Source organism: Nyctibius grandis, chromosome 24, assembly GCF_013368605.1.
Source record: "Nyctibius grandis isolate bNycGra1 chromosome 24, bNycGra1.pri, whole genome shotgun sequence".
Taxonomy (NCBI): Eukaryota; Metazoa; Chordata; class Aves; order Nyctibiiformes; family Nyctibiidae; genus Nyctibius; species Nyctibius grandis.
The window spans coordinates 3,339,851-3,353,473 of NC_090681.1; positions in this window are offsets into that span (position 1 = coordinate 3,339,851).

Sequence of the window (13,623 nt, forward strand, 5' to 3'; positions counted from 1 at the left end):
GAGCGAAAGGACGCTGCAGAGATGCCTCTCTTCCCGCAGTGTTAGACTAACAAAACAAATGCAAAAAAAAAGTTGGTTTTTCTGTTTAAAGTGCCTGTTCCAGTGTGAAGAGGTGCCCCAGACTGTGAGTACTCGAGTACCGTCGGTCTGCGCCTTCATGCGTGACTGATGGCGGCGCCCAGGAACAAACTGATCTTTCAGTTTTGATGTGACCTTTTTTTAAGTGCTGGGTGAGAAACTTTCCACATCCATTTCCTTCACCCCAGCTGGCTGCATGCTGGGGCGGGGAGGGAGGACGGGGCTCGCCAGATCCGCCTGGTGTGACTTCGCTGCCTGTTTTCCTCCCTTGGAGCAGCCTCAGCAGCAGAAGCTGTGGCTGTGGCTGTGAAATGCTGGTCTGTCACCCTGCGTTGGCACGGGGCGTATATAGGACGTAACGACTCCATCCATCCTACGGCGAGGAAGCCAGCTCAGCGCTCGTCTTCAATCTCCCTCCCCAAAGCACCCGCTAAAGAAATAAAACCTGCAGCTGGTGCAAACCATGGAGTTCAGAGCTCATTTCCTTTACTGCTGGTGCTGTAACGCGTTAAACTCATTTAATGCACCCCCCAAAACTGCAACAACAAACCCAGCCCGTTGCTGCCGAGTTACAGGCTGGGTTTACATGCGGGCGTTGAGTTTAACTGAGTTTATCGAGCATCGTCCTTTCTTCTCTGTTCAAGGAGTGCTCTCAAGTGATGGTCAGTTGTGTTACACGAGTCAAGGCCAAGTCCAGCTCCGAGGTTACAATCTGGCTGAGCTGTTAAGGACAACGGCGTTCAGTGCAGCAGGTACCGAGCTCTGAACTTCTCTCCTCTCCCCTTGGAGTGCTGAGAGAGTTTGTGAGCTTGTGCCAAGCCTGAGCAAGAGCTGTAGGGCTGTTGTTACCTAGATCATTCTTTTTTAAAGCCCAAATAAAGAGAGTAACATTTCATCTGAACACCTGAATGCAGCATTATGGTTTTTATAGCGAGCCCCAGGGTGCCGGGAGCTGTGGGCTGCTCTGCAAGGCTTCCTGTGCTCTGAAGCAAGAAGAAATAACCATCGTCGTGGAGAAGCACAAAAGCGTTTTGGCTCGGGATGGAGGGGGGTGTTGGTTGAGCACCGCTCTCCTCCGCTCTAACGTGATGGCTGTCTGCAACTGCAACAGCAAACTGCCAGACCCCGATGAGATTAGTCCCTGTCGAAGCCCAGCGGAGCTGAACCAGAAAAAAAACACCAGGCAAAGGTGATGTTTGGTGAAAATCTCATTGCCAGCCTTGCTGGGACCCGGGGCAGGGGCTGGCTCAAGAGGAGCTCGCCACAAGTCAGCGAACGGCACCGAAGGGGTGTTTTGCAAGCTTGTGTCTGCCTCCACTTTTGAACTTCTTCCAGGGTTTGCAGCATTACGGCAGGAGATGATACTGCAGCAGGAGAGCAGTGCAGGGACGCAGCGTTAGCAAATGGCTTTTGTCAAAGTTTCCATCGCAGGGAGCTGCGGAGCCGCGTGCCAACGCGGCCGCCCTCGGTCCGCGCGAACACCGAGGGACGTGGGGTTATCCTGCCAAATCCCTTCGGTGTGTGAAAATATCTCCTCCTGAAAGAGCTGTGATTTCAGTGCCAAAAATCCATAAACTTGTCAAAAAGTTAACTTTTTTATGGCCTCCTTCAGAGGAAATCCTGCTGAGCGTCTGGTCCAGCGTTCCCTGAAACCTGGGACCTCAATTCATCAAGTTGGTGGTAACTTGGGGTTGATGGTGCCCGCGTCGTGCCCCTGCTCATCGCAAAGTAAAATCTCCTGCAGAGGCAGCACAAGCCCCGTCGGACGCCTGGAGCTGAGCAAGATGCAACAAGGGCTTAGGAGGACCCAGAAGCTTTCCCCAGCACCGAGGGGACCCGGGAGCCCACACCAGCAGCCACGGGGCCAGAAGCTGATGAAATTACCTGGTGCAAACGAGACAGGAGTGAGCGGGGCCTCTGCTGCCAGCCCTCAGCTCGGGAGTCCTTTTAGCAGCAAGGCTGCATCCGACTGCGAGCAATTCATCAGGAGCGAGTGGATACTGCTTATGACAGAGGGAGTCTTAATATTGCATTACTTCATTTATTTAGCACCTCTCCTCTAATGCCCAGGGGAAGGATAATGGGAAAGAGCGTTGTGGGTTGCTGGGGCTTGGTTGTTATTTTTCTTCCCTGCTAAAAGCAAACATCTCCAGCTGGTTCGTGGCTCAGAGAAAAAATATTGGCTGTACAAAAGGAAGGGATGTCAAGTCATTAAAAGCTGCAGGGAGAGGAAGTCTTCTGAGATGGGAGTGGAAACGGGGCCAGAGAGCAGATGTAGGCAGCGCAGGAAGGTCGGAGGCAGGTAGAAGATAATTAGTGACCAAATGCTGGTTAATTTACTGTCACCAGCCTCTCATACAGGACACCACTTAGTCCCTTCTCCACTGGGCTCTGGTCTTTGTCAGCAGCGGTTGCTTCTCTCTCCCAGCTCCACAGCAGCTCCCAGCTCGGCGAGGCAGCTCTCCGGGCCAGCCGCGCCAAAGGGACCCTCTGCTCTGCCCGGAAAGCGGATTAGCCCGATTAGCACCCTGCTGCCGGGGCCACGCGCGCCGGCAGCCCGCGCTGGCCGGCCTCCAGGCGCTGGAGCAGGGAGCCGGAGCCCGGGGCTCCCCGTCCCACCCAGCACCCGCCTGGCGCCGCTCACCCTTGGCAGTGCCGAGCCTCTCCCGGGGCATTAACCCGCCAGAAAGCTGTCGGCCTTGGCTGCCAGCGTGGAGATTTGTCTTTGCAATTGAGTGCTCGTTCCTTGTTTGCCAGGGGGGCTCTTTGGAAGCCGTCGGGAGTCGCAGGAGCCGGGTCGTGCCAGCAAACCCAGCGTGGGAGCGCTGGGGAAAGCGGTGCCGGCTGCGTGCGCAGGCAGGGACCATGCCGCCTTCCAGCCCTCCTCATCACTTCTCCTTCCAGGGGCCAGGCACGATTATCACCACCGTCACTGTTCCCACGTCAGGGCCATGGGGTCACTCTCCCTCCAGAAGAAAATATCAGGAGAGGCAGGTTGTGAAACATCAGCACCGTCACGTTCTGGCTCTGAACTCCCTGCTGACTCCTGGGATGTATCACTCACCCAGCTGCTACTGGCAGCTTGGGGAAGATAAGCGAGGAGGGGGAAAAACATGGATTTTAAAAGCTTGGCTTTAAAGCCCCCAGACTCAGGCCAAGACTCCTGTCCTGGCCGAGGTAACGGGGTAGGAACGACGTTACCGGTCACAGCTGACATAAACCAGCCATCCACGTCAGGCTGCGGTAGGAGAGGGTGATTCTGCCGCCTTCTCCTCCCTGACACACGTCTTTTGAACCATGACGTGAGAAAGACAGTATTTAGATACCAAAACCGTGCCACCTTCCCTGTCTTCCAGTTTATTCCCCAGGTACCTTGTTTGCCCCAGACTTTTGCCATTGCAGTTTCTGTTTTGGGCGAGCAGAAGCAAACACGTACCCGGGGCATCGCCGAGCCGTCATCGCTCCCAGAGGGTTCTTCTTCCCCTCCCTTCAAACTGCTCTGCACTCTCAGGTCCACATCACTCACTTTGGGCGTCCAAGGGTTTTTTTTAGCCTTTCCAGCCATTGCCATCAGCGAATTTTTCCTCAGCAACAAACCTCCAGCCTCTATGGAAGAGAAAAACAGTCCCAGGGCTGAGTTTTCCCAACACTCTCACTGCAAACCACAGCGGCAGTTTCTGTCTCAGCCGTTAATAATCCCATGGATGGTAACATCACTCCAGGCAAAGTTTTTGCTTAAAAGCCTTAATGATAATACTTTGCAGGGAGTTATTTGGCTTATACCTTTTGTGTTTCCAGCTCCCTACCCAAAATCTTGCCGTTACAGCCCCCAAACTTGCTGCTTGTCAGGTCTTGTTTTAGCTACAACCCTGCTCCGTTCCCCTGCTTGGCGGCAGGAATTTTAATGTGACATCCCAGCACCAGGCCTGTCACTTGGCTATTGCCTGTATCACATGCTCGTACGTACGAGCCCCAGGTCTAATTAATGTAATAAAATGTGTAAAAGTACTAAATCTCCTCAGACGTGGCAATTTTATCACTTCTCTATACTGTCACAGCAGAAGTAAAGCTGACAGTGAAGAATAAAACAGTTACGTCTCTGGCATTTTTTATGACTTTGAATATGCTACCTTTTTTTTGTTACTGGAAATTTAAATTAGAATGGTATGCTTCACTTAAAAAAAAAAAAAAAAGAAAGTAACCATAGCAACAGGAACATCTAAATTATTACAGGCTGATCCCTTCTCTCCTAGAGTCACATCACACACTTTTCAAAGACAGTCCCAGAGGTGCAGGATTTTAATAGAATTTTTTTTTTTTACCTTTTTTGCAAATAAACAACTGTATACACAGCACTTTCTCCATCAATATGCTGCCTACGGAAAGATCTAAACCCAGTAACTGCCAGCATGCTTCATTACCCGGAGAGGGAGGGTTTCAGGCTTGCTCTTGCAATCCTTACTTCATACGAGGCTTTTTCATCTGAGTCGGTGCCTCCTGGTTATCCCGTGTGAAACAGGAGAATTTCCGTCCAGTTCAGCTGATGTAAAATCTGCCTTGAATCAGGGGAAGGGAGGAGGGGAAGACCACTGAGCCTGCAGCATCAGGAGCCTCCTTGTTAGATTACAAGCTGGAGTCAGTCTTGTATTTTATTCTGTTGAAATTCCTAGTTGTCATCCCCAGAAAACAACTTCAGCAGCTGCTCGACATTTAAAAGGTGATCGGTGGGAAAACACCCAGATTTTTTCAGCCACCATCCCTGCGTCTGAGCCTCCCCGGTGCCTTTTGGTCCGAAGCAGTTATAGCTTTCCACTCTTGAAATATTCCTTCACCTTAATCATGAAAAAAAGCCCTACTGATACACACACAGAGCTGTCAAATGTAAGGAACAAACATGCTGGAAGAAATAGGCTTTTTTTTTTCCTCTGATCTCAATTATAGGAATCATATGAGTCATCTGGATCAATAGTAGGTCGAAATTGCTCAGTCAGAAAGATTTTATGTAGAAAAAAGCAGCAGCTGACAGCCTTCCTCTAAGCCCATGTATTATTATGTTATAACTGAAATTATGGTAGTAAACCATGTTCACAGGCTCTCTTGGAAAGCTCAGGTTAAGAACAAAGGCTTAATAAATGTACTTGTACATAGAAACAAGATCTTAAACCAAGCCCGTGTGTATCTGAGATCTTATCGTGGTCGGTAATAGCAGAGATTTGCTTTTCACGTCCTGTTTCCCACCGCCGTGTGGTACGTTCCTGGGTCATCATGTCCTGCATTTTCCCACCGAGGTGGCTGCAGTTCAAGGAGGATGTATTAGCAGAGCAGAACACGCAAATTACAGTGGAAGGAGGCAGTCTTTAGAAATATAAAATACTACTTATCACTTAACCTTTGCTGAGTAAGAGCTGATGTGCAGACAAGTGGTTGTGGTTCACCGAGGCCAGCCCGAAGCAAAAAATGTATAACAGCAAGAAAATGTGTTGCTGGTTGGATTTGTTTGTAAGGAAGGGTCGGGGAAGCTCCGCATCAGCGCAAAAAGAGGGGCTCCAAGGAGAGAGCTTGCAGGTTTAGAATACAGTTGGCATCGGGGTGATGCCGGCAAACGCTGTTACAGGAACCGGGTGTATCGTCTGTCAGTGACTTTCAGATCAACTCGGTTTCATGTGTGAGTTAAATAAAAAAGTCAGAGTGAGAGAAGGTGGGTGGTTGAAGAGGACTGAGAATGATGCAAAAAAAATCCGTCGGACCTGCAGATCCAGCTCACATTTGAAAATCACCCTCTTACAGCTCCCGTGAAATCACCTTTTAATGAAGAGTCTATAACAGGAACCTATAATTTTGCAGTGGATGCGTGAGCCAGAAGACAATCCAGTTGACTCTCACATAGCTTTATTAAAGCCACGGGTCCGGCTGGAGTCAGAAATATTTACTTTATCTTCAGCACACAAGATCATACAGAAGTACTGAGCGCTGACCTCTGATGCCAGGCAGCAATTAAAGCTCTCGTTCCGTGTCTCACCTCCCTCCCAGCTGGGTGGCATCGGGTGGAGCAGGAAGGTTTCCCTAATTTGTAGGTGGAGCTCTTTGACTCACAGCTTCCCTGAAACCACCTTCTCACCTCTTGGAGTCATTAAATAAATCCCAGAAGCCACAGCCCCAGGAACTTGGGAGGATTTGTCATCCAGTGGTATGTCTGTGGGCAGGGAGGTGGGTCTGTGCTGCTCTACCTGGGATTTGCTTCTTAAATTGGGCCAGTTTTGATCCTCGAGGTTTAATTTTGAGGCTTTGATGCATCCATAAGTGTTTTGGGGCTGGGCAATGGGTCAGAGCTGATCAGCAAAATGTGTCTGAAAACAGTGGGTGCTGGGAGCGCAAGACCTTTGCTTTTAAAGGTGGCAAGAGGGTGGACTTTTTGTTTTTTCACGTTGGTTAAAACACTGTGACCCAGTAGATGGTTGGTGGTGTGTGAATCAAGACTAAATTCTGGGGGAAGACTGTTGGAATCTGGGTCACTTGCTCCTTCGTGGTCTCCCATTTAGATATTGAGCTGACCTGACTCAAGTCTGTGGAATATGATGGGAGAACAGGAATAGCTTCTGGGGAAGTTATCTGAGGACTTCAGACAGGTAGGGGCATACAAGTAATTTTACAACTATGACAGGAGAAACGTGGCTGGCGTGCTGGTTGTATTTCATAGGTGCTTCTCCTGGCCCTTGATGCTATGTGCCTTTCCAGTTCTGCTTTTTATGTCCTCAAAATGACAGTGCGGTCTCTTGAGGCCGGGGTAAGACAGAGCCTGCACAGGCTGGAGCAGATCTTTTCAGTTACAAGTGTTCCCTCGTCTCGTTAAGCAGATTGCATAAGGAGGTGCAATACTGCTGAGCTCCAAATTACATCTCTCTATTTCCTACCTGACACAGCAGCAGATGAGAGAGACAACTGCAAACAAGTTTAAAATCATTGCCTCCTCAGAGCAGAATTCAGGAGCTGAGATGTTTGGGTTTCATCTGGCTAAGCCCATGGGGAACCTCTGGATCCTGATGCCTGTGACTGCCACAGCTATGTGATATCAGCTCTGAGCTTCTGAGGGCACCCACCCATGTGTTTTGCAACAAGCTGTGATTTATGGGATGCCTGTGGAGCAGCTGGTCTCTTTGGGATAACAAAGGAGGGTCTGTGATGTGACTCCTCTGAGAGCAAGGAATGGACTCTTCAACCCCAGAGGTCCCTTATAGCCTGTGTCCCCACGCCACCCCTGCATCCCTGCCTGACAATATGATCCCACTTGTCATCCCCTCTCTGGTCCCTGATCAGCAATCAGGTCTGATGGCTGCAAGCTGATCTCATGTGAGGGAGCACAGGTGTGGTCCTGCCCTTGGATTGTCAACACTTCTCCCCTATGCTGCTCCTGCCGGCTTTAGTTAAATGTCATTGAATCAGTCTCAGAGCCAGTGATTAACTTGTTCTCAGACCCTCAGTATGAACCACATGCTGAGCCAGGAGTGATGGAGCTGGGAGACGAGATTTGTGGCCAGAACCTGGCAAAGATTCAGTCTGGAGCAAGGTGAGCCTAATCCTAACCTGCCTCTTGCTGTGGCTGCAAAGGTGGAAGCAGGGAGTGATAAAGCCTCCTTTAAATGCTGGCTACCCTGATGAGCTCAGGCTTTATCTGATTTGGGACCTACTAAGGCCACTTCAGGAAGGTGCTGAAGTGATAACATGATGCGATATCTGGAAAGGTGGTTTCTGGCTGTGTGGTGAGAATAAGTGTAATAGATTGTAAAGCCAGGGGAAACCATTATCAGCATCTAGTCTGGTTTTATACAGAAACACATGGTTCAAAGATGTCACTTGGTAGCATCTGTGCTGAGCTCCAAACTTCCATCTGAGTTATCAGATCTCTCTAAAACCACTCACAGTCTTCAAACTTGAAAAAAAAAAACCCACAAGAATTTCCTATATCTGAAAGACCCTTCCAGCCCTGATACAATACTGTACTCCCTCTCCTCAAAAGTTTGATCCACCAGGAGCAAAAGTGTTTTCAAAGAGCAAGAAGGTGGACAACTAGCTCAGGAGGAGAGCCTTCTCCATGAAAAGTGGCGTTCTGCAATCAGCCATTTGATCATCTGTCCTTGGATTTTTCCTCTTGTCTCCAGGACGGCTCTTGGCAACGGCTATTTGAGAGCTGAAGATCCTCCTCTTTTATCCCTCTGAGCTGACGCCAGTGCCAGGAGGATTTTCTAGGCTGAAATCGAAAGAGCCCTGAGCAAGTTGAGGGAAAGGCTTTGGAAGCTGGCCATTAACAAAGCATTAAAGGCTGAGCTGAATTCGCCTTTGGCAAGTACATGCAGGCTTCCCTGGTTTCTGCAGGCTTCTTCCCGTCCCTGACTTGAGATGCTACTGGATGATGCTGCTCCTCCGATCCCGCAGGCGAGGAGTCCCAGTGCACAGGGTGCATGTGTACGTCTGCCCTCCTCTGCACCGCGCAGCCCACGGGCTGCCCTTGAGGGCCATCACGGCCTCCGTGGCTTGTGTCAGAGCCATGGCTGGAAAAAACACCTGACAAATTGAAGCAGACACAAAGGAACAACTTTCCAAGATCAGCAGAGGTGACATTGTTTTTCCCCTACCAACCAGCTAGAAAATGAGCAATTACAACCTCCCTCCAGCGCGAGCTAACTCCTACAAAGGTACTTGAAGGTACGTGGCCTCAGCACTGGCTGTGCTGATTAACTCCATCGCCCGTACTGCATTTACAGTCCATGGGCTTGTGCTCCAAGGAAGCTCAACTTGTCCTGAGCGTCTCTGGCTTCAAAGAGCCATGAAAGCCTGGGAGAATATCAGCAACGTGAAGGCTGTTGGTATTGCAGCTCCCCATCAGAAACCCATCAGCCAGGCTAGAGGACACCATGTCCTCGCAGGTCACGCGTTTCACGTCTTGACCAAGAAGTCTTTGGGGTTTGTTTCCTTTCTGAAGCAAGGACGGGAGGACACTGCCCTGAAACATTAATTTGCCTACCTCTCCCTCCCCCTGTAACTACCTGATTTCCCCCCTCCCTCGCACTTCTGATACGTGGCAGGTATTTTTATAACCCCATATTTGTTATTTTCTCCAGTTCTCATTCTCTGTTTTACAGCCTGGCCACCTGATCAGAGCCTTTTTCATCTGTATGCAGCGTGCATGGCTGATGCAGCCCATAAGAGACCTGTATTTAAAAATGTGTGCTAATATACAACAGCTTGAGGCTCAGAAATACAAATGCTTTCTTCCCCCTCTTTTGGGCACCGCTGCTGGCTGCGGTGTGAGGACATGTGCTCACACAGACATAGGTATTGGGAGAAGGAGAAAGCACCAACCTAGACAAGGTTTGTTAGGGTCCTTGAAGAGGATCTCTTGAGCCTGGACAAGGATCCAAGGAAGATTTTTTTCTTGTTCCTTTGTGTGGATTAGGCATTGCCTTATGTACAAGTTTAAGGTAGGAAAAGGAAAGACAAATGTCCCCTGAAATGTAATTGGATCTACGGGTCCAAGTAGATTTGTCATTCCGTGGGATCTCTGAGATAACAGATGGAGAATGAGTGAGTCCAGGCTGGTACCACCTGGAGACATCAGGAAAGGAAAAGCATTTTCCTGTTTCATAGGGCTTCAGCACCATAAAATGGTTTTATTTTGTACTGATCCGGGAAAAATTGAAAGGCAACTGAGGAGGACAGGATGATGAGGCATCTACAAGCTGTGCCTGTGTCAGAGGATGTGTTTTGCTTGCGTACGCCGTGAGTTAGATGGGACATCTCTATTCCCCAGACTTACACTGGCAAAATGTCAACAGTTTGGCATAGACCTCCCCAGGGTCCCACATAAATATAGTGCAGACAGTGACTCATCTGAGCGATGTTAGGAGTGACCTGTTTCTCAGGTTGGGACAGATGAACTTCACCCTGAAGGTGACTTAGAAGATATTCTGGGCTGCGCTGAGCCCTCTCCATATTTCGGTGTTTACCAGGAAGCACGGTGTGATGCACAGCAGAAAGAAGGCAACCATCTGAGGTGGATTTGGCCTTACAGGGGGGTATTGGCACTCGGGGGAAAAGCTGATTTTTAAAAAAGAGCGACAAGCCTGCCTTTCTGGGGGAAAAAATAACCTGCAAAACAGGACTGTGACAGCAGCTTGTCTGCAAAGTGCAGATTCTTCCGCTTTTATGGCTTTAGCTTATGACTTCCCATGCTCATTTAAAATCTTAAAGCATATTTCTTGTCTGGATACAGACAAAAAATATCAGTTCCTTCCTTGATCTGACACGGGAACTCCCACTCTGGAAGCGTGAACTCCACAGTCCGTATTTTCCTGTATTGGTTAATGTCTGGATAGGGAAAAGGGTAATTCTGTAATTTGGCAAAGCAATACGTAGCAAAGCGCTTCAACAATTTTTTACTCCTCTCTACAGGGAATAGAAATATATTTAGCTGCTGGAACATCTGCCCCATTAACCTTTCCTTTTCTTTTCTTTTTTCCTGTGCACTGTTGACCTCTTTGAAAGAGGTTTAAATTCTGCTTACCTTGAAATTCTCTGGGGAGGGACTTCACCTGCCAGGCACCAGGATCCATGCAAAACACGAGGCATTTATCCCGATCGATAACCTGGCAGCTTCAGATCAGTGCAGAAAGAGGCCGGTAACATCTGAGCAGTGCCAATAAAATACTCTGGAACCTGTGTATTAATCTCAATATAATTGCCCAAAGGGCATCTGCTGACCTACTTTACCCTCCAGGGTAAGTTACTGTACAGTTGACAAATGATGTTAACAGAGCCTTAGTGGTCACCTGAGGATGGCCAATATATAGCGCTATAAGCTGGAATTTTCATTGCAGCACACAGTTTAAATGACTTTTAACTCTTTGGAAGTGCTTCTTTTTCCCTATAATGGAAATATTTACGTTATCCCATTCAAATGCTCTAAGGTGTCTTTATTTCTCTTGGCCTGGCTCGTAATGGCCTAGTTCAAAAGCGTTAAAGTTTAAGGGAAATGAGCTTGGCACCAAGGGAAGTAGGAAAATATTTTTTCCTCTGTAAGATGGATCTGTTTGTGTGAGGAAGGTGCTTGTTCTGTAATGGCACAGGCTTCTCATTTACCATGTGCAGGGGAGTGTCTGTGCAGCAGATTCAGGGTCTCTCTACATCACTTTAGTAGCACGGGAAAATAATGGGGAGGGGTTGAAGGTTTGATCCAATGAGTTTATCAAGGATTTCTTACACAGTGTCAGAGAGAATCCAACCTAAAGACAGCGATGGTGGACAGTAACTTATCCTGTAGACAAATGGCCAGAGGACGTCCGTGGCTCATGGAGTTATCACTTGCCATTAAGTCTAATAACTCTAGTTAATAATCTGACCCAAAGGTTTCTTATACTGTTACCTGTTGCTGAAAAAAACAAGACTGCTTGTCGTGTAACAGCTATTTTGATAAATTCCTTTGCAACCTCTGTAAACTGGTGGGTTTTAGTCTTTGACTCGTGGTCTTCTAAAAACAAATGTTCTCTGTGTGTATTTCTATATGGTTTATAATAACTTGGGTTTTTTTCATCACTTTTTTATAGATTGCTGCAGAACAGTGTATTAACCCCAAGGGTCTGCTAACCACAAGTTGGAGATCACTGTCCTAAATTATTGGAGCACTTACCTATTAGCCCAGAAGAATTCACACACTAATCCTCATCTCAAACTATCCCCTTTGGGCGTGATCCTCTTCAAACTCAGCACCAAAGTTGAAAACTGCCGAAGCCCTGCTGAAATCACTCACCCCATGGCATAATTATTAACAGAAGTGGCAGTTCAGGCAGCGGGTCCGAAGCAGCCCGTTGCTTGTGGGGCTGACATAAACCCTAAGAGCTCTGAGGCAGGTAACGAAAATGTATGACTGCGTTTCATCTTTGGCCAAAACACAGAGCAGAAGCAAAGGAATATCTTTTTTTTTCTTCCTAGTCTGTGGACCATGAATAGGATGAACAGAAAGGCTTTTCCTCCCATGCTCCCACATGATGATTAAACTTCCCAGCATTTGAAGATGCTGGTCATTATTTCCTGGCTTGCCTTGAAATCCACTCTTTAAAAGCAGCAGCAGCAGGATATATTTATACAATGAGAGAAGATTTTTGTGAAATATAGATTTGTTTCAACGTTCTCAGAGCAAACCTAGCCCCACCCTTCAAGGAGAGCAGAGATTATCACATCTGGGGGAAAGCAGAGACTGCTGCAGACATATGAGGATGTCTCTGGATTTGGGACTGACAATGGACTACACAGATGGTTGTCAAATAAATGGAAATCCACCTTTTGGGAGATTATTTTCCTTTAGTGACTACCCAGAAGCCTCGCAGTTTCTGAAGGCTTCATTCTGGCTGGAAAATTCCCTTGTTTTGTCAAATAGGGTCCCTTGGCACATTTTTGAGATGTGCTCAGTCCCACCAAGGTACGATGAGACTGTCACCTCCTCGTTTCTTTCCAAACTATTCAGATGACTGCAGATTTGTGAGGAAACTTTGAACAGCCAGATTTTACCTGAAAAGGAGGGCAGATCTTCCTGCTCCAAACAACTTGAGATAAAAAAAGCTGTTTTAGCTGTAGACAGGGATAATTCATTCCCCAGGATGCTGTCAGGACCACCACATCTCATACAAACTGCTTTTTGGATTGACTCCAGATACTTTTTTGACCCAAACCAAATATTTAAGTTTGCTTTAAGATTGTTGGGTTTTCTTAATGCTTCTGGTTGTCAAAAACTGTTTTTGTTTCACTTTTCTTAGACAAAACTACTCACCAAGTTCATCACCAATTTGTCTGCAGTTCTGGTGAGCGTGAACTGTATTTTCTGACAAGTCAACTCATTTTCTGACAAGTCAACTCTTTTTCTGAAAATTATTCTTAGGCGTTTTCCACTTGGGATCTTATTTCTGAAGCCATCTAAAATAGGATGTTGCTCCACATTCACAACAGCAAATTCATTGCATTCTTGTGGCTTTTATCTCACTTAAGTAGGGGAAAATGGAACACAGTCATTCTGATTATGCTGATTTTAATGAAGAAAAGCTTGTTCAGCCTGCTGTATTAGTCACCTGGTGTTACAAGAAAGTAAGAAACTAGAACTGTTTCCGCTCTTTCCTCCATGCACCTCATGCTATGTTTCTGCTTTTGCCCTACTTTTCATCTTGTTTTATATTTTCCCTGGCACAGAAGAGGTAAGATTGTTGAGACATAGACCTTTACCATAATTAAGCAAGTTTCCTCCCCTTGTGAAAGCTCATTCCTACCCATTTCTGGTTTAAGAGGCATAGAAGGGATTGTTATCGCAGATGTGAATGATTTTTCCCCTTTTTCTTAGAAAACCAGTAAGTCTGGCTGAGGTGGTGGTGGGTTTTATATTGTGCCAATGCCTCTCTCTCCTGCTAGCAGAGGACTGCCATTTGAATTCTCAGCGAGGCTTCCGTGCATCCCTGAATGTGAGTCTTAATTCAGATAATTATTATCTTGTACGTATGAATATGGAGT